This window comes from Etheostoma cragini, chromosome 17 (assembly GCF_013103735.1).
Source record: "Etheostoma cragini isolate CJK2018 chromosome 17, CSU_Ecrag_1.0, whole genome shotgun sequence".
NCBI classification, from domain to species: Eukaryota; Metazoa; Chordata; class Actinopteri; order Perciformes; family Percidae; genus Etheostoma; species Etheostoma cragini.
The window spans coordinates 18,826,043-18,853,326 of record NC_048423.1 but is presented as its reverse complement, the minus strand read 5'-3'; the positions used below and the strand labels follow the sequence as shown (position 1 = coordinate 18,853,326).

General features: G+C 41.2%; 2 long non-coding RNA genes across 7 annotated transcripts in view; one reads left to right on the top strand and one right to left on the bottom strand.

Annotated features, from left to right (window-relative positions):
- The window catches only part of LOC117960709, an 80,531-nt gene that overhangs the window by 19,078 nt on the left and 34,169 nt on the right, over positions 1 to 27,284 (bottom strand). The gene's annotated exons all lie outside the window — the stretch shown is intronic.
- Positions 12,423 to 22,861, top strand: LOC117960710. Its single transcript, XR_004660215.1, has 3 exons — positions 12,423 to 12,436; positions 17,837 to 17,841; positions 22,783 to 22,861. It is a non-coding gene; the product is annotated as an uncharacterized LOC117960710 (long non-coding RNA).

Here is a 27,284-nt window from a genome sequence, read left to right as displayed (position 1 = left end):
GGTAGGATGGAGGTCTGATACGTGAGATATTAGTTCCTTTTCTTGTAATTCCTGGAAAAGGATCAGTCTGTAACAGGCATAAATGTTGAATACACTTTCAGTGTAATTATTCAGGGGAGATTTGGAACGGTGGAACATTTAGGCCTTTATCCCATGTATTATGCAGGGAATTAACAGCTAGAGAGCTATCTGCATTTGGCAAGAGGAACTAAGTAAACACCCCAAATGGATGAACCAGACAACCTACAATCTCACTAAATGCAATCATTAAACTTTTGGGAGCTGTGTTATTGTTCAGGTTCAATGTTGCCCCATTGGGATCCTGTAGGTGGGAATGTGACTCTAGTTCACATTATACTGTTATGTTGCATATAACAATAAATATGCATGAAAAAAAAGCAAAGGGACTATGACTTTGCTTTTTTTTTGTCTTTCTAAAATATTTTGACGTCGACAACAACAAAAAAAAGAACCCCCAATGGCTGGAGTTCAGAGAGGGGCCAGGCCAGATTGCTAAAGAATTGCTTTGAGTGGTGGATCGGCATTGCAGGAATTTTTTAATTTCCTGTTACTCAATAATTCTGTTCTAGTTAGGTCCTTGGACAACATCCTGCAATGTACCTTGTCTGATCAGCTCAATCCATTGGACAGATGCAGAGGAAACATGCTTTAATCCTTTATCATTGGTCCACGACTTGGTGGCCCTGTGTGACTGGCCTGGCAGGTAGGAGACTGGGTGTAGTTATTTGGGAGGTGGTTGGATGTATCCACCCCCCCCCCCCCCCCCCCCCCCCCCCCCCCCCCCCCCCCCCCCCCCCCCCCCCCCCCCCCCCCCCCCCCCCCCCCCCCCCCCCCCCCCCCCCACCACCATCCCAGCCCACCCCCCAACCAGCCGCCGTATAAGTGATTATTTTATCCTCCAGGCTTTTTATGAGCTCATGGTGATAAACTGGTACGATTCTGCCGTCTTTTACTAGGGAAATAAAGAAAACAGTCAGATGAGAAGCAGAACGAAGTGAGCAGTAAGTGCTTTACAGTGGGGGCGTTGACTTCCAGGCCTCCGGGGCTGTGGAGCTGGTTTTCTGGTGAGGATCTTCCCCTCCTTAACCTCCACTGCGCCTCCCTCCCCACGGCGCGTTCGTCATGGCTGTTCAGGGTCAAATAAATCACCTGCTATCGCAGGTGCTGACCTGTTGTTTATTAGTAAATGTCTAAAGGACAGGCTTTGAGAGGGGGAGGAGTTGGAGAGAGGTACTCAAGGGGTTAAAGCCCTAGTCTTAGGTCTTAAGGTTGATTTAGCAGCCCCTCTGGGAGGCTGCTGTACTACCCTGAAGAAATGAATGCCAATAAAGACTGCAGTGACTGATGTTTGAGAACGTCTTAATTGTCTTGTTAAAAATAAAGACTATGGTATGTAGGAGGAAAAAGGGCTCTTGGTGCTTTGAGCTTTCATAGCAAAAACAAACAACACATTAAGACATTACAGCTGAGAAATGCTACTGTCAAACAACATTTGTATTTAACCACGATGGCAGAATAAAACCAACATTATTGAAAACTTCACCTGATTATTGAACTCTAATTGAAGATATGGATAGCATTCTAAAGGGTTGAGAAATCTCTCTTTCTAGCGTTTATGAGCGCTCAAACCCAGCAGATAAATTCAAACCTAAAACAAAAAATTGACAAGAAAGAACTGGTTTTCACCCAGCAGCAATATTTTAGATGGGAAAATATCCCCCACCATTTAATCAAATGTCATGTGTTTAAATGGTGGAGGATTATAAAGGAATTATTAGAGGAGAACGCTGCTGTCAGAAATGACAGACACAAAATGACTTCCATCGTTGCTTCATAACTCAAACAATAAAGGTGCATTGAGTATAACCTTTGAGACAAGCCACGATTGACACTAGAGTCCGATCTTCAGCTATCTTATAAATGACACTATTGTCTTTTAAGTTTTGACTTAGCCTCCTGAAGCATGTAAGCACTGGAGGCCTTAGCATAACACCTGCGCTGCCACCATCCAACAATGACTGGCACCTTCAGTCAAAGGTAAGTCAACCTTAACATTTTTAAATTAAAATAATGATTGTCTAAACATTTATACACTCAATTTCTGTGTACATATGCTTTTGTCTAGACAGCGCAATGCCATAAAGCTGGTAAAACAACATTAGCCTGTGAGAGCAGCGCAACATATCTGTATCAAGTGATGTCATCTGCCCATGTAATGTAAAGCTAAGATTGAGCTCGATCAATTAGGATTTGCAGCGGAGCAGAAAATAGCTTATGACAGAGCTAAGGTGGAGGAATGTATGAGGGAAAATAAACTTTTCCTCTGACACACACTCTCTACCTTTGCAGATTCACAATGCAGCCAGACTGTATGCAGTCTTGCACTGCACCTACAAAAATGACTTCTTCACATTTTTTAAACTGAGACCATTTACTCAGTTTCTTGCAATTAATAAACTCAATGGCTCGCTAGTTGCAAATGTATATTTTGCAGTTTGGAATTATTTCATTTCAGGCAAAACTCCACTGAATCAATGAACAACCTTCCTATGACAAGTGAAGCCCCCCTCATACACGTACACCAGCCATTTGATTTGGGGTCTAAAGAATTGTTCCACATTAATGTTGCACAACATAAACTCCCTTTCCCAGCCTGTTATTTCAGTTTGTCATTTGAATCTTTGTATAATATCAGGTTTCACTTGTTCTACTAAGGTGTTGCCTCAGTTCTAGTTGCACGAGAGATCTGCTTGAGGTGCTACAAGTCCTTGCTTATTTAACAAGATTGTGACAATCAGAGCATGCTGACAACAGGAGAGCTCCCAGCATACCCAACTTCTTCCATTTATCTCCCCCCCGGACAAGCTTGCAACCTGCAGCATGACACTGGCTTCCTTACCTCAAACTTGTTACATTTATAACTAACTAGCACTAGAAACTACAAATAACTACTGCCCACTATTAACCTAAACTCACCACAACTTCTACAGGACAACCGCTGCAGGAAATGCAAAATGTGTTTTTTTTCTGTGCAGTACAGGACTGCTACAACAGCAAAGGTGTCCACTTTATAAACTACATACTGTAGGCTCAGTTGCTGATGAGTGTTAAACTGCAAAATGAGTGAAAACTGAATTTATTTGCCATATATGGGATGTATTTGGGAGCCTAACCCATCAAAAATCTTTCATTTACTGTATTGTTTCTTCCATGCTGTGTGAAAATGTACTTCAGAGTGTGAATTGGTAAAAACTCTGCACCAACTAACGCTAGACAGAATAGTCCAGTAGTCTGAAATACTTAAGTCTCCAATCTACAACATGTAAAAGATGAAAATAAAGTTTGTAAAAGAAGTTAAAGTACGCTACACTGTCCCCTTTTTATTTTTTCAGTTTGAAATTTACAGTGACACTGCGCGGCCTACATAGTTTACTACTTATAGCGAGGGAACAGTTTAAAAAATAAGTAAATTATGACCTGTAAACCAAAGGCTGAGGCAGAGGCATAGTTGAGGCTTCATTATCTACAGGCAAAATCTTTTGCTGTCACATCAGTGAACCTGTAAAGTTGATCTTTTCATGGCCTATAATTTGTAGCAGATATTATCAGTATGGATATCAGCACGTCAGAATGAGTTGACTGATGAATCTGTTAAAATGACTAATTACCTGCCTAATCTGGTTTATCATCTTAATCTGCTTTCAAAAGCAGTGTCTTTAACAGAAAACTTCCTCTCTGTAAGCAAGTCTGTACAACGGGTCATTCCCAGTGACAGCTCAAATCATGTTTGTTATTGAGCAAGAGGTTGAGAGCCGAGGCTTGACAGGCAGGTGTAATAACCCAGGGAGTTAAGATGTCACCCATGGGTGCAGCCTAGGGCAAAAAAAGGCCTAGTCAGGCTAAGGATTCCTGTGCTATAATGTAACTCTTTGTTCAAGTTGTTCTGCAGAAATGGGAAATATGTTCGTGCTTGACGTGTTCTTGTACGGGAATGGGTGTCAAAAAGCAATGGCCCTTCCAAATACCTTTTGGCATCTTGTGTCACTTTGGTGTCAAAACCACAATCCAAACGCAGCTGTAATTATTTCACTTTGCTGACTCACATTGCTGTGAGCTTTGAAGTGCAGGAAACAGAATTATTATTTTATTATGTATATCCACATACATCAACATATTTAATCTGACAGAACTGCATAAACTTTGGATGAAATTAAATGTCCTGTTTTATAAATTATTACATGCATAGTTCATATAGTACAATGCCAGCTTGCTTAACATGTGTGAATGATGAATTGAGTGACTCATTTTTGAACAATTACATAAGCATGTCAAACAGCATTTCTCTGTGTATATCACCACAACACAAACTCATCTTTCCGTGTTTTTTTTATCTACCCTATTTAAGAGGGGGGTACATTCTACAATGCTAAATGCTGTTAATCCTGGCCCGAGGCCCCAGACAACAGAAATACAAATTTGCAGCTGCCTTAATTACCCGATTTCAAAAACAAACAATACATCTGCCTTAGATAGAGATGCTGGTGGAAAACAAACAACCTCTGGGCTTACAGACAGTTATTGCCATATTCTGATGTCTTAGGAAGATTAGTGTAAAAGCCCATATATTGTGGAAAAGGCTTCTATGCAGGGGTTGGGACACTTATAAAGTCTATGAATCATAGTTTCCTAATGTTAAATCATTTTATCTTTATGGGGAAAAAGTCAGCAACGGTGCTAGCTTTAAAGGTGGCTGTTTTCCAAGTTGATTGAAAGATACATCTCAGTCATTGGAACACGGTGTGTCTGTTTCACGCATGAGTAATACCTCTCGCAGGACAAAGATGGGCTCTGTTTGGTCCTGACCACCCGAGTACTGCAGCCCAGCTTTTGAGGTTTTGATTATATTTTATGAGTCCTAATTGTGACTGACCTGGCCTGCTGGAGGCTTCATTTCATCTGAGGGAAGAAGGGTCCGGCTCTTCCTGCTGACTGGGGCATCTCGGCCGATCAGCGTGGCTGTCTGCTGACCTCCACCTTCACAGGACGGTGAGGGACACGTCTCAAGTTCATTCTCCCCTTGGGTGGTATGGATCTCAGCTTACCTCCACCTGTCCGCCGGGGCCAGCTTCTCCCTTCACCCTTCGCCCTCCAGCGTCTCTGTGAGACTACTTAACATACCCCGCTCAGCTCCTTTTACAGCTCTTAAACAAAACTCTGCCATTGTTTACCAACACTAGTTAGGGGTAAACACTGCTTTTCAAGTCTAGTTTTGCTGTGACATAGCATTTTAAGAAATTGAGTTTTTTATAATATGGATGTGAATGTAGCCATGAATTAACCTCATACGAATAATAAAATAAAATTTTAGTTCAAAACGAGGCAACATCAAGGTCTTTTTTCACTCTGAAGTCAAGTGGTTGCTGCTCTCTTTAGGTAGTAACGTAAGAATGTGAGTCTAACCCTTTATTAAACTGCAGATTCCTCATTGTTTGTGTAACCCCAAAGTGACTCCAGAGTCACATTTGTTCTCTCGGCCCCTGTACAGCAGAAAATGGCCGCTGCATGACCAGATCCTCTTTGATGCAATAATGAAAACAAATGAGTGTAACATGATAATACATTGAGGAGTGCCACAGTTTTAAAGCTGACATCGCGGGGAATTGAGGTGCAACCGGGGAAACACTAAGCTATGTTTGTCATCACTCTCGACATTGTCTCTTGCACAAATGATTTCCTCCAGTTCACTTCAGAGTATTAGTCTTCTTAGGAGCTCAATTAATCAAAGGAAGCACAGTTCCATATGCCTCCGCAGGGCGACTTTAACTGACCCGCGGCATCACTGCAGACTCAAAGCCATACTTCATTATTCTGTTTCTGCTTTAAACTCTAAGTAAACACCAGAGAAAACCACAAATCATGTTGGAAAAATACTATTTGAAAAATAAAACATTTAAGCAATCGCAATTGTTGCTTAAATAGAACCCCCTGTAAATTATGACTATTGTGGTGCTCTAAATATGGCCTTAAGACATGACCCAATTTATTATGTGGGAATTGAGCTATTGAGCCATATCCTTTTTATTTAAATTAACTGAATTTTATCTTCATAGACTCGGTATTACCTGCTATTTAGGTAAAGTGAGTTATTTTCTACAAGCTCACCTGTTGTTCTCATATGGAAATCAATGCCTCTCTCTGGCGGTATAATAACATTCCCGCTGGAGAGTAACAGCTTAATTCACTCTTATCACTTTTGCTTGTCAGGCTTCCAGTCAAGCTAGGGTCCAAGAGGTGAAATGAGTTTGGCAACCTCAACTCCAGGCGCGACAAGAGAACACACATCATGGTACAGTTAGTGGAAAAAGAGAGAGAAAATTGCCTGCATAAGCAGGAAAGATAGAGTTTCATCGTTGTCCCACTAAAAACGCACACTCGTCTTTGGCAGACTTCAAACACTTAATCGGCAATCATTTTTCAATGAGCCCCAGAGGAGCACATTTTAGTGCTCCACCAAACAGTCTGCTGCTTTGTGCTCTCTAATCCCTCACGGTTATGCATCATGGGGAGCCAGTGGTCGTTCTTTAGGCGGAGGTTAACCCCCACCTTCAGACACACAGACAGGCAGACAGACAGACCCGCAGGACTGCTCCTGTCCTCTCCTCTACTGCCTCTGCTCTGCGTCACCCACAACATCTGTATCCATCAGGAAACACTCACTTTCTATTGGTGCAGCCCTCAAATTAAGATTGTCTTTTGATCTGGAGGCTGGACAAAATGCAAATGAAACATGATCCCATAAATGGCCTTCTCATTTAGGTTGTTCCGCTCTAAAGAAGAGGTTTCACCATTCCCTTGGATTCAGCCCTGCCTCTTCTGGACTTGTATCACACATGTGACTGCCTCACTTCAGAGACACCCCCCTCCCCCAGCAAACACACACACACACACACAAAAACTGTTTTCCCTTAACCCCTGCTTCACTTCCACCTCATCTTTGCTTGTGCTCACGATCTGAGACATAGTGCTTGGGAAAAATCATATGCAAGGAAGCCAATAATCTAAACAGAACTTAACCTGGCCGGTGGAGGAGAGTATTTCTGGGATGAGAAAATCTCCAGGCTCTCACTCCGTCTTATTAATGAGAAAAGATGAGCGTTCCCCACTGCAATTAAGAGTCAATCTCCTGCATTAACTCACCGCCCCGCGGCCACACACACAGCACAAAGACAACAGGCCGTCCTCTGTCACTCATTTTCCTGGGGTGAGCAGTGCAGAGAGCACTCCCAAGATATATTAAATTAGATGCTCTGTCCTTCTGGGCTCACCTATTGAAACCTAAACTTAGTGAATGTTATGCTGCAAGGAATTGTAATGAATGCAGCTCCAACTATGTCTGACACTTGATCACATCACAGTGATTACTTTAGTGTAGTGTCCAAAAGGATTAGACACATTACAATCCTACATACACAATCAGACCTGCAAATTTTAGAGTTGCGAAAAAGCACAACAAGATACAAAACTAAAATCAGGTAGAGGTTTAAACCTTCTCGTGATTAAAATACGCAAATAAAGCCTTTTGGAGAATTTTGAGATGAAAATACAAGAAGAAAACTAAACAATGTGTTTTGATAAAGAAATCGTTTTTTTGCAGTTCAATTCTTTGAATCACAATGTCTGACAATAGGTGGGATGGGCCACAAGATCATCTCACTCTTATTGAAGGTAAAAGTACAAAAACAGTAGCATCAAAATAAAATTGAAGTACCAAGCGAGCCGTAACCAGCATGCCCTTCGGCGGTGTAACAGCAACGAGGGTTCCCCTCTCAATACACTACTACGTAGTGTGAACATAACGCGCCGCTAAAAAAAGCTGTCAGATAAATGCAGTGAACGTAGTGGAATAAAAAGTAGGATGTTTGGCTCTGAAATGTAGTGGAGTAGAAGCGTAAAGAAAATAGTACCTCAAATGTGTACTTAATCAATCAATCGACTTTCTCAATACAGCACGTTTCATACAAATCAATGTAACACAATGTGCTTTGTACAAAAGCGACTACATGTACAGTATTCTAGTAAATGTACTTAGTTACTTTTCACCAATATCAACTGAATTGAAAATCAATACGAAGTAAGTTAATGGTAGCTAGTTTAGCTAACATTACATATCAAGAAGGGGCCTTCAAACAGAACAGTCTGCAACGTTATTTATGTTGCATTATTATGTGCAAAGGCGGCTACTTTGCTGTTACTGGTACTTTAATTGCTCAGGCTGCAGTTAATCAAACTTGGCTCACTGTAAACTCACATCTCTCTTATTTTAAACACAATTGTTTGCCTCACATTGTATATTAAAAAAGGGTGACCGCACATGACACTATTTTACACTGTGTAACACTCAATGGAAAAGCAGGTTTGGTCCACTCACCAGTGTAATTTGAACAGCAAACATCATTAAGCAGTCTAAGCGCAATATTCATCAAACAAGATTACTGCAGCACTCAAAAGGAGCGCAATGGCTGGCAACAACAAACAGGCAGTCATTTCAAAGTACACACTGTAGGAGTGGTGGGAGAAAACCTCAATCGAAATCCCAAGGAGAAAGATGCTACTTGAAAACCATTATTCTGTTTATGTTAAACCATCATTTCTGTGTAGGACTAGAGGTATTGAAGGGCTTTCTTAATGATATAGCAAACAGAGGCAGGGAGTGTGTGTGTGTATGTGTGTGTATGTGCGTGTGTGTGTGTGTGTGTGTGTGTGTGTGTGTGTGTGTGTGTGTGTGTGTGTGTGTGTGTGCGTGTGTGTGTGCTGGTGGTCGTGGGGTATTCAAGAGTCTGACAGAAAACGAGAGACAAGTGGAGGGATAGGAGCTTGAGTTAGTGTGGGGCGGGCTGGCAATATTGTGAAATCTTTACCTACAAAGCAGTCTTCTTCCATGCAAATGAGACTCACTGGATAAGGATCTGTTTGATGGGACACATGCGGAATATGAGGCAGTTAATTCCCTCATTAGTATTCCACAGAGCTGATTGGCAAAGACCAGAGAGAGCCAGCCGGAGAGCATGTCTGCGAAACCCAATATTGATTTGTTTAATGGTGTCAGGGAGTCAAAAATCACAAATCTCCTGTCAATTGTTTATGAGGCTGTTTAGCAAGCCAATAGATGCCCCTCGCTTAATTAATACCTCATTACGGAGATGTGATTATATGCTTGAACTGTTAATGGGGCCCCTGAATTTCAAAGACCACCATAAAAGGTGTTTCGACAAAGAGCTGGGGAAAACGCGATATCTGATGAGTCTGTGTGTTTGTTGATTTTGGACTCTTTGTTTGTTTTATTCCCTTTTCTATGCTTCCATTATCCACAAGGCATTCAGGCTGATACGCTCAACATTTTCCTCTGGTTATGTCCTTTTTTGCTTTCTGTCATTTTACAGCATAATGTTATTTAACTTGCATTGAAACTGGCTGTTTCATAAGTTGGGTAAATAAATGTAACAAAAAGGAAGGAGTAATAAACAGCTTGTACAGATGACAAAAAAGCTAAAAATATGCACATGAACGTGTTTGTAAACACATACATATAAGTGACAAAGAGGCCAATTCATAAAAAGCATTACACGTCTTGTTACAAATGGTAGAACAGCGAGGGGGCTGACGTTCACCTAGCCGAGCACACATGGCTGATCTGAAGGGTTCTCTATTTAAAGGCCCATAAAGAGAGTGATAATGGCATAGGTTTATGAGGACTCAGCCCAGCGAGACAGGCTGTTACTGCCGCGGCTGCTGTTGTTGTTATTCCCACTGTTCCTCGATGGCCACTAAAGCGGAAAAATGGATCCCCACTTTGGGTTGAAATATGAAGCTGGGCTTATTCTCCCTCTCTTTCTCTTTTTGTGTGAAAGGTGCCCAGGCATTTGCCTGCATGGTTATGGAGTTAAATGCTCAGCTCCATGGCTGGGCTTCTGCACGGTCCCCCCCTCCATTTCACTCCCCCTGACAGGATTAGCAGGTCTCCAGTGTTAGAAATACATTAAGTGGACCTTTGCAGTCACTTATTATGCCTGATTATGCAGCTGGAATGGGAAAGGTAGGCTCTGTTTGTAGTTAAATAACTTCTCAGATGCTTTTTTTTTTTTTTTTTTTAGAGCAGCAATCTTCAAAGCATGAACGGGTCAGTGGCTCAGGCACAAAGCTGAGATTGATTTTCACCCTCCTACTCTTTGTTCCCGTGGTTTAAAGAGGACAGGTTCTACTAAATTAGTTTGTGTGTGTTATTAATGGAATAGCCAATTAAACTCTCATACAGTGGTGTCATGGCAAAACAATGCAGCCGCACAGCCTTCCCCCAGCAGTGGTTAGTACAGCGGGGTAAATGAAATGGTTAACTTATGCTGGTGTATAGATAGGATTAGGCTCCATCTGGGCAGTGTGCCACAGAGTCCCAACAGCTGTCCATTTTCTACATCAGTATAGCAATCCTGCTCTTCTCAGGTCGTGGTGATATATAACTAAGCATCGGCATCACCCGAGACTGCAAACGTGCCTAATGTTGACTCCTTTTGTTTTGACAGCTGGGACAAAACTACCTGAGAGTTTTCAGCTAAAACAAGTGGACAATTCAGTGAAATCTGAGAAGGTTTCCATGGAATCAGAAGAAAAAGTGAGATTGACAGGAGGAAGGGGAAAATAGAACTTCACCAGGAAAGTCTACCAAACAGTGACATGTGTGTAAGTGTGATGTGCATGAGGAAATTGGAGGTTGGGTGTTTAGGTGGGTACAGCGGCTGGCTTAGTGTTAGCATGTGTCAGTGCCCAGATTGTCCAAAATGACAGATATTTACTTTCGCTTGTACAATAAAAACCCAAAACAGTGTTCTTCCTACTTCCGCAACATTTGTTGTTCATTCATTATCTCTGACAATGTAAATGACTCATCACATTTAAGGTTAACAGACCCCAGAAATGATGTGAGTGAAATCATGGCCATTTAGGTTACAGCCCAGTTCCCTTGGCTTGAAATCCCAGTTAGAGTACAAGGCAGAGCAGAGGGAGAATTAGTCTTCCTCGCTTGATAGCTGTTATACTTGGCCATTTCCTGACCCACTGTGAATAAAGCTCCAATTTATGGCAATTATCCATGTTAAAGACGGCACCCATACAAATTAGCAAAAACGCCAGAGGTGTTGAGAATGTGCGAGCTGCTAGTTGCTATTATCATATTCTTCAGCTGGAATACCTCACATGTACAGCCGATCACAGCTAAAAATGGCTTTACACATGTTATCTGTAAGGCCAGTTATGCTAAAGCTAAATTGATAATTCTTCTATTTATGTGCTCCTGAGAAGCAGCGTATTTGTGGCAATGAGGAGGGTAGGAGGGGACTATACCCCCAGAACAGCTGATTCAAGCGCTCCGTTATTTCTTAGAGGGGAGGTCAGGAACAAGGGGCCTCCACACACATCACACACCTCGGGCCATGACCACTCAGCAACGCCCTCCCCATCAATGGCCCGCCCATGTCACATTTGGCCCCAAAGACGGGGGACGTTTTCTTTCCCTTGTTCAAAATGCACCAGTGGTTCCCATTTAACACCTGTTCGCCCTAATTTCCATTTTCGGGGACGCTGTGGATTTCAAATCATTTATCACTTCCCAAAGTGCTTCCACATGTGCGCTGCATTTCCCAGTGTGCGGGGTTCCTGCCTCCGGCCAACCTTTTCCAAATGTATTAAAATTCAGTTTGGTCCAAAGAAGTTCAGACACTGATGTTTCATTGTGGTGATGTCTGGTAATTATTAGACTAAATTACAGCTCCGGCATGTGACTTGACAGGGTGGACTCCATGTTTAAAAGGAGAGATGGGGTGAGGAGGTAAGACCAAGGTGGTCTGTCACGCTTTGTGCACTTTTATAACTGTGTTCCCCAACACTGGGATGTCAGTCAGACTGAAACCGTTTCGCCACCGTGGAAACACTTGTGTGGTTAGGGACCTAAGAGGGCCCACTGGGGCCCACTGTGGGGCAGCTGGGTGAAGGCCGTGTCAAAAGCACTCCGCTGTGAGGGGAAGACTCCCACATCAAACTCTGATGAACATTAAATACAAACTGCAGTCCAGTTGATATTTAAGGTCAGAGTTCATATTGTGAAACCAGGATTAGATCACAAAGTTGAAAATGATTTGAATGAAAGTGAAATCAAATTATGTCATGGGGCCCTTTAGTCAACAGTCCCCATGCCTCAGCAGCACCCCAATAGTGTGTAATATATTTGGCAAAATGGGACGGAAGACATGCAACCTACTTGGAAAGTGTAGTGTGGTCATGTTGCTCATGTTGCTTAAAAACGTAGACCTGTTGAAGCATCGAGCTGTAAAAGCCCCTCCCACATACAACTGTTTGTCATTGTCAAGTTAACACCTATAATCCACTAATGTAAAGTGTGGGAATGCATTTGTATTCCCACACTTTAATACACTTTAATACATATGCAGCTAAGTTTAAGCTCAGACAAAAAAAAGTTTAAAAAAAAAGAATGAAAAAAGAACAAGCACAAATGAAGAAAAGAAACTGTAGCCAACTAATTGTGTTGTCATCATATGAAATAAACCAAAATAATGGTAGGTAATAAGAACCTTTTCATCACCACATTTTCATGTTCAAGGGCATGTGCAACAGAATTGGGAAAAAAAAGTTATTTCCACAAACGCACACACAAAAAAAGAAAGGTATTCAAATGTAATCTAATATAAAAACGAAATTGCAACATTCGTGTTTACAAAGTTAGTTTTTTGACGCGCTAAGCTTCATCTTCAAGTGGCGAATGTTTGAAACTGTACTGTAAGTGTGCTTAATTAAAGTGGGCTGTGAAAATGTGCACTAATCAGATATGGTTGGTTACAAAGTCCATGAAATTACTAATTAGAATTTCATTAAAAGGTACTGCTTTATCATCTGAGGAAATCGTAACCTTTAAAATGCTTTCAGGAAGCCAGTATGCCTCTTTAAATGGGCTAAAAGAGAGAAACGGTTGGCTTTTGATGTAATATCTCATTTAGGATTTGAGCTAAATTGGACCATTTAAACATGTCATTGTTTTGGAAGTAATTTATCAGACTAATTAATGACAGTTATTGCCTGGGTTGGGCGGCTGACAGAACACCAGGCTCCTGCAGGAAGAGATCACAAAGAGAGACGTTCAGCGTGGATGAAAAGACACCATTACAGTGAGAAGCATTTGCCAAGAAGGAGAGCCACCTCCTTTTTACTTTTACACAGCAAACGTACAGTTATTTGATGCTTATTTTAATCCATGTGTGTAATTTACCGTTTTATTTCAGTGGTTGCCTTGTTTGTAGACATTAAATATCTCCTGAGGATTTATGCAACACATACTATGTTTTGCATTCCATCCTGTAAAGTAGTTTAAAATTTGCATCCTTTGGGCAGTTCTGGTGTCGTCCACATGGCCGTCTGCCTGATTACTATTCCTCCCATCAGTTAGTCGGGATGGGCTGTGTTAGTTGAAGGGATCATATGTCAGCACTCAGGCCTGTTTATCTGAGAGACAGAGGCAGTGGAAGAAAAGACAAGCTGTTCTACTAATGATTGCCTGATTCAAGAGCCACAGAGTTCACTCTTTTCTACACGGAATCACAAGAGCAGAGAATGAGAAGCAAACTGTCGACATTGGGCAGATATGTGTGGAAAGCTGATTAGTTGATAGTTCACTCTGGTAACACCCATGAGTCAGAGGTGAGTACGGGTGAACAGTGAAAAGTAATACTGTAGGTTTCCCATGTGTCATGACCTCTGCAGAGGTTGCTGCTGCAGATGTTGAAGTGGGAAAGCTGCTGGAGCAGAGAGGTGCATTATGGGGCCAAAATTGTAAGTCTGACTGGGTGCAGTTGCAGTCTGACTTTACAGTCCAACCAAGTTCAAATGAAATGGAGAAACTGATCGAGACATACTATAAATGAAGGGAAGTCATTCAAATGCAAGGCTCCCATTAAGTTAAGTGCCAGTGTGGTGCAAAACAAGGCATGTCGGGAATGCAGCTGTTTAATTTGCCCTGCAGGCTTCATAAACCTTTGCCTTTGAAATACCAACCATGGTGGCAACATTCTGTCCTACCGTCTACATGTGTACACATGTAACGTATTGCCAAGTGTTTCTCATGCAACATAAATTCTCATAAGATGGGCAACTGGATGCAAAAAAACGTTTTGAGAAAGGAAAAGCTAAAAGAACAGGCATCTTTTTCAATTTGTATTTAACTTCTTTTAAAATAATAATCAAACTAACTCCTAAAATTAAAAGACCAACACTGACTAAACTGATTATCACAGACACTTTAGTTGATTGCGCTTGATGCCTGAGGCCAGATGATGTGGTTAGTTTGATTTGTGGCACATCCTGGTTCCTCAAGTGGAAACTAATTTGCACCTTCGCACGGGTGACACTTAGGCATTAGCTTGTGAGTGTGTCAGTACCTGTAATTAAAGCAGATGGTCAAATAACCCTGTCAGGACTGTTAACAAAGTAGGGCCTCCACTTGGTCCTAATTCCCTGCCCGTTTGCAGAGCAGAGCCAATTCCCTCTGCACATTGTTAAAGAGGAGTTGTTTTTTCACTCAGTTTGGGGCCTTATTAAAGCTGTGTCTACAATTAAGGCATACAGTAAATAGACCTGGTTGAGGACGACAGAGAGGTGGTTTAGGCGAAAGTCTCTGTGACATGCCAGATATGACCCTAAATGACTTGAAATGAAGCCTGTTAATAACAAGCTGCCTAATCTCCACAGCACAGGTACTCATGTTTGAATGACCTTCAATCAGTCCACTAAAAGAAAGGGTTATTTCATCTTTTTTTTCCTCCCCGGAAGCAAAGAAATAAAGAAAAAAAAAGAACAAGTACACCATGGGAGGTCACTAAATTAAAGCTGTGACAGATCTGTTAGTGTGCGGTGGGGCTTATATTTGAAAATAACCCAGTGAAATTGCTAATGGACCATTTTCTCTAAACTAGTTCCAAATTTCTGGTTCGTCCCCCTTAAATTGTGAGATGTGTTTAAAAGCACCACACTGAGATATGTGCTAAATACCAGCTGAGCAACAAAAAAAAAATCCCCATATCTGTCATTAAAAGGATCATAGAGTATAATCATGGAACACATGCTGTAATAGCGCATTCAGCAGTCCTGTGCAGTCACTATACTTTCTGACATGATACTACAGCACATATTGCAGCCTGTAATTATCTGTTTCCTGAAGGTGGAGGGCTGCGTGAAACTGCCATGAGCTCCTGTGTGCCTTTCATAAAATGCCTTTCTCCTCTTTGGCAATTACGCGCGCAGACTGACTCACTGGGCTTCGACAAGGAACTTAAGCAGGTTCACACCAGGAGGGGCAGTAGTACAGCAGCCATCTGCTTAGGAGAACAAAGACCTGGTAAAATACAGTGTGCGCACCTACACACCACTTACTGTACAAACCAGTATTCTTTAACTTGCTTATTCATTTGGGTGAGGTATCACACTTGGACTAAAAGCTTATAACTGAATAAGCTTCCTGTTATTTTTTTTGACTGGACTGCCATTGTGTGCCCATCAAGCCAGTCGAATTTAGTTTAGCTCAGGCTTCTATATCAGTTCTTTACATGACCCTTCATCCCCGCAGACAACTGGGAACAGCCAGGAATACATGATATCCCTATTTTTTAGCAGTTTGAGAATAAAGAAGCTAAATAAACATAATCAACACAGGATAGTGCTGTTGTCCACTGCCCTATCTAACAATGGTCTTGTGAGACATCATCATCCACTCAGAATGGTGGAGGTATTGAAGGGCTTTCTTAATGATATAGCAAACGGCGGCAGGGAGTGTGTGTATATGTGTGTGGGAGTGCTTGTGGTGGTGGAGGTAGAGCAGGAGGAGAGAAAGAGAGGGTAAAAAAACATTAATTATTAGCCCCAGTGGGATCTCTTATATTCTGTCTAGCCTGGACAACACCAATTAATACAGCAATTATTATCCTGGCCCGTAGCACAGGGTTGACTAAGCTGGCTTGCCTTCTGACGATTATGGCGTGAGGGGGAGCAGCACAAGAGAGGCATGCTGGAGCGAGATTATTCATCTCGCACTAAACCCCTGCTTTTATGATGCATGGGTGATGGGGGAGATAGCCAAAAGAGCCAAAGAGTAATTTTGTCTGCACATTTCGACTCAGCATTACTGCAACACAATCTCCCTATAGATTAATTTCTGTTGGGTGTCATCTTTAGGGGTGTAGGGGAGCATCAATTCGATAAAGAATGAACCGCGCCGACATTTTCTCCCATTTTGCCCTCCTCCGGAGTAACAAGCAGGCCTAAAGCTGTACTTTAAGTCTGAAACCCTCTAGATCCTGTGTGACAGGTGCACAGTTCACAGTACTACTCCATTTCTTATACCCCTGAGGTCTTATTCCAGGCTGTGACCCAGCCCTGCACTGCATTCATTTCCTAAACATTGTCTTCTCCCCTCCCCTCGCTTGGCCCCGATTCCTAAGCAGTGGATGCAGATGTAAGCAATAGCTCCACCTAGTTTCTGCAGCGCAGCTCTTGCCCATGCACTCCTTTTGAGAGCAGCACAGACGGCTGAATGGTGCTCAGATGAGAGAAGATCTGCCATTTCAAATAAAATACCGCTCCCATATTATCCCCTTACTCCAGTCAAATTATCCACTGTGCTCTATTCTTCCTCATCATCTTTTTGGACAGGAGAGCTCTCTGTCTCTCTTGTTCTATTTTTGCGCCTCCCCGTCCTCTCCTGCGATGACAGCCCTTGCAGGAGCATCTTAAGCACATATGCCCCTTTTCCCCGCATGCCACTGTAAAATCTGTGCTGACAGCCAATGAAAACAACACGGATGCTTGCATGTTATCTTGACATGGCCATGTTAAGCTTCGCTCTCATGATGCTAAATGGTCGTCATAAACCTTTTAAGATCTTAGCCGCCTAATATGGACTTTTATAAAAACATTATGCTGTGTAATATGTTTAGGTTCAGCAAGGACATACAGTAGGCAGCCACTGCTCACTGTCACGGAGCTCAAAAGTCAGGCATTTCATCAAAACAATGTGTAAGCTGTATTCAAAAAGAACCAGCAAGGTGTTTACATAGATGCATATTCTATCTCTTGAATGTACCATTTTTCATGTTACAGGATATTTTATTTAAAAAACATATTTAAAATAATAGCATTGATGTACATTTTTTTTTAATGTTCCAAAATAATGTTCTACTGTCTCCTGCTCTCTAATCTATCTCCACTTTTCTATGGGATCAATTGACAAAACAATTACAGTCTACTGGATCTTGTCTAACAAGCCCTTGGAGTACTAAGAATGATTAGATGGCGGGTATTACATGAGGAACCCATCTTTGGATTAGTGATGAACACAATAAATTCTGAAATAAGTGGAGGAATATGTACATCCCTTTCATGGAAGACGCTTAGGTGATTGCTGCCACGAGAGGATTTGTCAGCATAACACAGGATCTCAAACAATAATGTGTGTGTGATAGGACACCATGGAACACATTCATAGCCGAATTCACTGCCTGTTGTGTAAATGGATTTCTCCTCCACGCAACCCGAGCGAAGGGCCAGAAAGAAATCTGCTTGGTTTCATCATAAATTTAGTTGAATACATTAAACCAGCCTCATCATCATCATCATCATCATCATCATCATCATCATCATCATCATCATCATCACCATGAAGAGAAAGCAGCATTTATTTAAAAAACAAAACAAACTTGAAGCCAAGCAAATGTCTGCCTTCAACAGATTACAGGTTTGAGTTAGTAATTGGTGCATGTTCTTTCCAGCAGGACCGTCATTTATTTACAGTGGTGTTGTGTTGCGCCTCAGTACAAAAAACCGGCCAGGCCTCTAAGAGGAGGCGCTGTCCTTGTCACTGTGAGGTGTAGGATAACAGCTCTTGAGGAGGTTGTAATTAGAGTGGCCGAGGTGTAATGATGGTGCAAGATTCCCGCTCCTGCAGCCGGTGCCAAACTGGACCGGGGGTGCCGATGGCACACGTTGAGTGGCATCCTCTGGCATCCCAGCCAGAGCGGGGTTGCCACCTCGCTGATTCTGCCTGTGACTTGGTGTGGCACAATGGACACCTGACAGACGGCTGCATCCTATCAAAGAGGTTGTTTTTTTTTCAAGTCGCTGAACATTTTCACAATAGTTTCCCAGCTGGACTGGAGGGGTTCCCAACAGGTGGTAATCATAATAATTATAATGATCCTGAGTTATTAAAGGGATTCTCAAGAGACAGAGGTAGTGTGTTGGCTTAAAAGCTAAGTGAGACGTGAAAGAATTTGTGGCTTACTGATTGACTCGTACATGAAAATGTTTGTTCATACTGGGTGTTGTTTGAAGACACAACATTTTCAGACCCACTCCTCTCTTCATATGGTCACATTTTAACTTGCTCACAAGATGTGTACAGTACAACTACTAACACACACATAACACACACACAAACACACACACACTTTTTGCACTCTTGACAAAATGAAAACTTCTGTCAGAGTCAGATTGAAATTTATATCAGTTTGTCAGGCGCAAGCCAAAAATGATCTTACTACACATTATTTTGATAAGTTTGGTGCCAGAGATAGAGAAGAAATTGAGGAAAGAGGGAAGAAAGTATCCCACACTCCACACACCAGATAAGTGGAGAAGCCAAGATTCCTCTAGCTGCTCCATCAGTAAGTGCTCAACCTGACCCAAAAAGCCCCAACCTTTTGATAGAGATGCCTCTTTGCATAATATTCCACCCTCTTCTATACTCTCTAACCTGCGCACAGTCAGAGAAGAAACAGCATCAATCGTTCCCAAAATGTTCAAAAACAGCCGCACAGTGGGGTGTGTTTACTCAACACCTAAACAACAATGCACTAATTCTGTTTTCCATCTGTTGGTTCCGTACATTAAAATGTGTGTGTGTGTGCCTGCTTGTATCACTAACTGCGATGTACCAAGAGTTTGTCAAAGTACAAACTGCTACGACCTGCTACGGGGGTAGCGGGGGGGAGTGTTATGTCAAGAAAGTGTTGACACATAATTTTCTTCCCTTGCTTATTTATTTACTTAATGAAGAGAAAGCCTTTATCTGTGGCTGAACCACCACCATGAAATTCTTTTCTTGGCTATGTGTGGAGTCAACCACAGTTTAACACAGTTACAGCATGTCAGAGCTGCAGCACATTGCATTGCAACTCATTACCGCTCTGCTAGAGAACATAACCACAATAAAAACACGCCTTTCCACCAGGGCAGGCGGCGGGGGCAGCCACTTGTGTCCAACCCCAAGAGGGAAAGGCGTGGGCGAGCTGTGGTTATGCTGGCTGGGTCAAGCCAGGGTGGACTTTTAGTGTACTGTAATGTTGTAGAATATGTATTACTGTTATATTAAAATGATTGTAGGTCAGGCTCATAAGGTACTTCTCCTTTACTGTACTTTTACTGGGTGAGATCTTTTTTTTCTTTTTTAAATAGTTCATTATATGTTATAGCCAGTTTACTTCAGCATCTGGAGCTGAGGAGTCTGACATGTGGTGAGCCAGTCAGGGACAAGCTTTTTTCCCGGAGTCCTGTCGGGCTAGTGGAAGCAGACCCCCACAGGCCATAAACTTCATAATGTAGGCCAGCACAGCAGCTAGCCCGTGTAAGTCTGACTTCTGAGGGGCTTCCAAAATACCATGGCAGTGCTTTCATTTCCCCACCACTCGCCAGGCAGCCACAAGAATGTCAATACGAATGAAAGAATGTCTCGGGAAAATGTCGAGAGGATTAATCAACACCTGTACTCCTTGGATATGGATTTACAAATGGCTCTAGACTAAGAGACAGTGCTAACTACGCAAAGAAAGAGCCTGGGATTCATCAGTCTTCGCATTCATCATATTGTAAGCAGATATAGATCAAGTTTGTTCTACCAAGGGCTTAGACTGAAACCATAAAAATGTGTGACTGGTAAAGGTCAAAACTTATACAGTGAAGTGACACACTGACTGGGAAAATGATCGCAAATGCATAAACACAACAAGTTTATGATTAAATTATGGGAATTGTTTACAATAGCCAAGTTGTTTCTTATCATAATTTTTAGTGGTATTATCACAAAAATTTACTTAAAAGATAACAAAAGAATAAGATTATTCATTATGCAGAATGCTCCTTGCTAGTGTTAAAATGTTTTATTATGGATCATTATTGTTGATTAATTAACATGTAAGCACTACTTTCATGTTTTTTCTGGTCAAGGTGGAGCTCGTTTGAACTGCTTCGTATCATTTATAAAAATGCTTCATACGTTTCCTAATGATGTAAAAACATCTGGAAAGTACCTAAAGCCGTTGAATGTTAAATGTGCAATGTGCAAAAATTGCAGAATCTTGGAGGAAATGTATATATACAGTGGCTTGAGAATGTTTACACACCCATGCTAAAGTTAATTAAAAAAGAGGAATTTTTGGAAATTGATCTTAATGCCTTAATTAAAAAAACTTAGGAAAATCCAACCTTTTAAGGACACCAATTTTCTTTGTGAATGAATAATGTATTGTAAATAAATAAATGTTCTTCCTTAAAATACAGGGGGCATAAGTACACACACCCCTATGTTAAATTCACATAGAGGCAGGCAGATTTTTATTATTAAAGGCCAGTTATGTCATGGATCAGGATACTATGCATCCTGATAAAGTTCCCTTGGCCTTTGGAATAAAACTAACCCCACATCATCACGTACCCTTCACCATACATAGAGACTGGCCCGGTGTTATTCCAGTTAGCTGTTTGATTTGCATTGAGAGATGAGCTTATGGAAAGTTCCCCCATCCCCAATTTCCAAAAGATGTTTTTTTATTCTTTTTTTAATCAACTTTAGCACGGGTGTGTAAACTTTCTCAAGCCACTGTACCAATTTAGGCCAAAATTGCATTACATTAAGCCATGATTTTTTTTCATTCAATTCATTTATTGTCCATTTCCGTCTCTAACATACACTCATCAGTGCTGTTGATAATAGCAACAGTATGCATTTTATTAACTCATGTTTGCAGAAGGTTGTGATTACTATATGCATTTTAATCTGGGCTCATTTCCCATTAAAAACTGCAACTTTAAGCAACTTTTACCATTTTGTTAAAGTGCCCTGACTTTTTAGACAAAGGTTGACCCCCCAAAACATTTTTTTAATTTCCTACACTGACTAAAATACAGTACTGGAGTATGTTTACTTTCCACCACTACAAATGTGTACAACATTAACAAAATTACCCGAAATTATGTCTCTTCAATAATTCAATAGTTTACGGTCTATCAATACAACTCTATGAAATAATGATATCAAGTCAACTTGATAGCTTATTCTATTTACTAAATTATTTATTATAAGCAAATGCTAGTTCAAATCTAAAATAAGATGTAAAACAAATCAAGAAATGTTCATTCTAAAATCCCCTGTTTTATCTTGCCTCCAGCATGCCATTTAGTGTGATGGTCAACAGATTTTGCAAGCGTATCAAAACATTTCTTTTCTTGTACTGATTTAAATTTAATTTTCTCAAAATCGGAGCAGCTTCTACTCACATCTTCATGTAAACCTTTGGCAGCAAACTGGTGTGTGCAATCTCTTGTCTGCACCCAAACATGTGAGAATAATAGTCATCACAAATGTGCTTATCAGTGCTTACACCTCTTACATTCACACTTATTATAATGAAGAAATTACACTGCATTAGTGCAGCAGACACGCTTTATGACCTAACACTGAGTAATACACAGCTATGTTGTGTGTGTGTGCTGATATGTAGAGAACAAATGATGTTATGAGGTGATAATGACCGTGGCAGGTTAATTGCTCTGCCAGCAGGAGACCTGTAATCACTGCACTGTGATTATGTAATGGACCTTGCTGATATTGAACAGGTGAGCCGGGAGTGAGTTGATTCATTTGGAGTATCCACAACACAGACTTAATTTACATGCACACAAATATCAATATTATACTGCTGTTAAGACAATAAAAGCAGTACAACAGGACTTATGTAAACATCATACAGATTATGTTAGTCGGTGCTATTATACCCTTAATATGAGTTTATTCAATCACAGTAGCTAAGTGGAGTATATAATGTTGTATATTAGTATCAATGGATAACTATTTACCTTAAAGGGTAATTCTGTTTATTTCCAACCTGGACACTACTTTCCCATGCATTAGTGTCTGATAGACTGATGTAAACAAATATTTTTAAAGGTCCAGTATTGAGCAAGAACGCCGTGACCGGCCACGGCCAACCAGGATGCAATGTAACTCAATTTCTGTCCACTAAAAGTGATTTGCCCCTAACAGGCTCAGATTGTTATTGAAAGTGTCTGACAACATTATCGATCTCACAAGGTGACTTATTGTCCAAAGACAAGAGTGTGGAGTGTGGACCGTGAAAGAAACCCCCCAAATTACCCTTGGATGACATTTCTCTTCAAATTGCGTTAATATGTTCAATTGGTGACAAAGCTTAAGTTAGCTGATTATGCATGGCTATGTCACTTAATAACAGTATTGCCTTAATCGGGCAATTGGTAATCAATACAGTGTTGTTTGTACTTCAAAGTTTATTGAACTAAGAGGACAAGGCGGGTGTAATATTCTATATATTTGATGTAGTTTATATTTCTTTTTGTCAATAGATCCCATGAAAAGACCAAAACCAAAAAGGAATTGCTCCTACAAACAAGTACTGCCTGTGAAGCCAAAGCCTGATATTAAACACATCAATAAGCCACCATATTGCATTGGCTGACATGTTCCTGCATTATGATGAACACGAGCATTGTAGTTTATTCTGAGTTAGTCAACATACCCCATCTTGCTGCTCTAAATACTCAATAAAATAAGTGTATTAATCCGCAGCTGGAAATAGTCCCCTATGAATACTCTATTTACTCCTGTTTGAGTTTTGCTTGTTAAAAGTTACAGTGCCCAGGTGTTTTAGGAAATTACTAAGCCTTCAAAAAAAAAATGAAACTACATATTTGTGACTCATCTTTAAAGATGTATAAAGAGATTTCAGTCAACACCTCAGCTACATCACTTGCACCCAATTGCCTTGTTCACCTGGGTGTCAGATGCAGGTCAGAGTGGTGAAAACGCTGAGCAGAGCTTGACCTCCCTCACACTGTCAGCCACTGGACCTGTCTCACCCTTCACTAGCCGGACACTATCTGTCTCCCCGAAACAGGACAATCTGTGATTTCCAAGCAAGGTGCAGCACACTGCTGTCACTGCCCACCTCTTCATTGCTTGCACCTGCTAAAACATTTGAGGTATTTGAGCAGCAGGGCAACACATTTGCTTTTCATTTAACCTGCCTTTGGAGGCCTTTGAAGTACATAATAGCAGAGCAGCATAGGTCCCCCTCCCATCCCCCTTAATCATTTACCTAGTAAAGGCGCATTCTCTGCAGCTAACCCATCAAGCGGAAAACGAGTTTGGCCGCTGTTTCTCTCTCCCTCCCTTTTTTCCCTCCCACCTTTCCTCCCTCTCTCTCTCTCTCTCTCTCTCTCTCTCTGCCTGTTTTGCTCTGTGTCACTCCTTCCCCACACCATTGTGAAATCCTCTTGCAGTTTCTCACTGACTCTACTATATGTGAATGAGGGAGGCATGGAGCCAATTGTTGGCCATGTCTGGGCGAGAAAGGTTTCAAGAGACGGTGTGGCTGGCAGCCCATTGATACAACATGGTTCTTTATCTTTTGCGTCCGATCGTGAAGAAATGTATTGGCATGGGGAATATAGCCTTTGTATTTTGGGCGAGATAATGAGAATTCTGTGTCTCAACATGGAACATGAAAAAGATCTGGTTCTAAATTTGAGTTGGGAATGGAGCCAGATTTGGCCTAAATGTTTAATCATCTTCATTGATAATGGCATATGTTTTAATTTTTGCTTGTGAATTAGACAGATGGGACTGTCTGAGTGTGAATGTGAGTGTGCGTGCGTGCGTGTGTGTGTGTGTGTGTGTGTGTGTCCAAAGGGGAGTTCAGAGAAGCAATTAGAGTAATTCTCTCACAACTGTAATTTGATTATTATGTATAAGATATGTAAATCCTTTTTATTTCTTATCTGAGCTATGTAGAATTTCTGTGAAATATGGAGACAAATATATTCCAAATATATATTGAATGCTCCACATTGGAGGCTGTGATGGCTTTAATGGATGAATCCCCCCCCCCCCCCCTCAACTTTTGAATGATCACCTGGACCTGGGAACCTTTAGTAGACATTATTATACACATTAAAGACGCAGCAAAGATTTGGAAGATGGTTCGTCCGGAAATCTGCTTAGGAAATGCCACAGGGTAATTTGCCCCACCAGATAGCACTATTTGTGCATTGCAATCCCTTTGAATTTGGACAATAACTACAGCGGACTGAGGATGTTTCCTTTACAGACAGCTGGGGTTACAGATGCAAGTGTGCAGCAATACACTAAAATAACGCCCAGCACTCTTGAATTTCTGCTACATAGCTGTGATAGTTAGTTACTGCTAGGAATATATTAATAATAATGTGTAAGAGTTTATTTTACAGTTTAATTTACAGCAAACCTAGGCATTCAGAGATGGAGGCTGGCATCATTGATAGACCTCCTTTGAGTCCAACAAAGTGAGGAAAAAAAGAAGTCTTGCTTGATGACCATCGACTAAATGTTAAGTATGAACCCAAATGTTGATCCTGACACTTCTCTGCTCTTGTTGAGTGCTTGGTGGAGTACCATGCTCCTCTTTATGTCAACAGTATGGCTGGGAGTCATAGCACATGTAGACCGCTAATTTTATGAATCAAGCTGCAGGGCGCAAAGTGTGGTCAAGTGTACTGTGCACATTGCTGTAAGTATGCTGCACATCCAAAGCACACATGGAAACAGGGTGGGATTAGGAAGAATCTATAATCACACTTTGATGGGTGTGTTAGGGGCTGAAACAATCTGGCCAATCAGCACCTCCCCAATGTGACATACTGAAAGGTTTTGTGGAGTTTTCACCTGACCTGTCAAAAGATTTTGGAACTCTGGGTGGGCAGTTGTGGCCATCATTATGTTCCACTAAAAAACAAGGAGTTCTTTAAAATTAAAAGACCACAATGTGTTGTAGGTTAACAAATAATCTCAGACAAAAGAAAAAGTAAAAACACTCAATCTCAATCTGCTCTATATGGAGTTGCTGAGCAGGTCTTCTTAAAGAAGATGCAGGCTGTTCTGAAATCAGTAGCAGCTCTCTTTGTTACACGGTCTTCTTAGCCATCAAAGCATATATGCTGCATCACTTCATTGTTCAAGACTCAAATCCACATTTAAATCCTCTTGCCTTTGTCTTCGTCCAAATCACATGGCTGCCTCCCACTCTGAGAACTCTGTTAGCCATTCTAAGCAACCAGGCTTCAAAGCATAGACTACAAGCAACTACAATAACTGTATCTCAAATGTAAGTAGGCTCAAAGCTTAATGTTAAATGATCCTACATTTAAAAAGCTTTTCAGTGTTGCAATGTATAACAACCTTTTTGACTAATAAACTCCTCTGAAAAACTGAAGCTGAGTAGAAAGTTCTTCATTAAAACTCACAGATCAATAAAAACATCTGAGGTCAAAAATAAAACAAGACAGGCAGCAGCAGCGTTTCTGTACATATCACTGAATAGCAGCACACTCACTACTTATGGTGCTATCAATGTCAGTCACATCTCCTCACTCGCATTTTACTAGGGCCCTTGAGTGCTTCTCTTTTTATGCTCAATTTAACACAATCACTGTATGAAAGGACCACCTTCACCACCTGGCTCTTTCCTTCGGGAGAAAACCAGGCTGAGGATCAAACTCTTGACCCTGCTAACTAAAATTGGTATGCCCCCTTACAAATGAATCTGATATGCATGCTTACTTAACATATCTCCTTTCCTCTTACCACAGCTCCTGGTTCATTTAGGATCATAAAACTTTCTGTTATTGCCTTTTGCGTTGTTAGCACCCGGCGCTGGGGTTTGTGCTGGCTGGATTCAGGTTGCTGTAGTAGCCAGCTGGGGCCTATAGCTGGGGCTCTGTTCCCCGACTGCGGTCTTGTAGGCAGACGGACCAGACTGCAGTAGCCCGTAAAGGACTTTTTACAGTAGCAGCAGCTGAGCTGGTGTGCACAAATGGGACGTCATGAGAGCGCCGTAACTATTTATACTCAGACTATTAAGACTATGTCTTCTCCTAAACAGAGGTGGCGCTATAAAGGCTAGCGACGTTAAATAAGCACACTCCAAATCCTGGCCTCCAGCGAGATCTATGTCATTTTGACGTCACATTCGTGTGCACCTGCTCAAAGCTGACGTTACGTGGCAAATTTAATCCTGGGTTAGCCCAGCCCTGTTGACCGTGGTCAAAGCAATCAACTGAAAAATAACTTCATGAGAGTGTTGAACGCTGTAGGAACCTTATAATGTTTCGGTACGGTTTAGCCACCAAGCATTTGCATAGGTCCCTCGTATTATCTGGTGTTTATCGTGTTTGCCGGAAGTAAGAGCAACTAGAGGGGTCAACGGTTATATGACGCCATTGACAGGCGATCAAACAACACGCTGTGTCGATGGTTCAAATTACAGATTTCTCTGGGTTTAATTATTGTTGGAAACATTTGGGATAATATAAGTACACAACTAAAAAATATACAGTACACCCGTATATATATATATATATATATATATATATATATATATATATATATGTATATGTATACATATACAACATAGGTTTAGATATTTTAATGCAGAAAGGTTACATCTTATATCTTTAAACACCACTTCAAGGAGGCCAAGCAGAAGTTCCCCCCCCAAGGGAGAAAAAAAACAGATATTTCCCCTTTGGTATATGTTTGCGTTCATATGCATTACTCCTTAACTCTCAGTCATATCAACCAAACTTTAGGGCTTGTTAAAAATTATTCATGTTATCTTTAAAGCCCAAATAATAGGGAAGGGGTAAAAAAAAGGAAAAAAAGATGAAAAAGGGACACAGGGCTTAAAATCAAATAAATCACACCTGGATCTGGGTGAAACTGGCAAAGCGCTCCTCATATTGCACTCAAATTACTCCATTTGTTCCCTTAGATATTTTAATCCCGACTGACCTCAAACTTCCCATGAACCAGG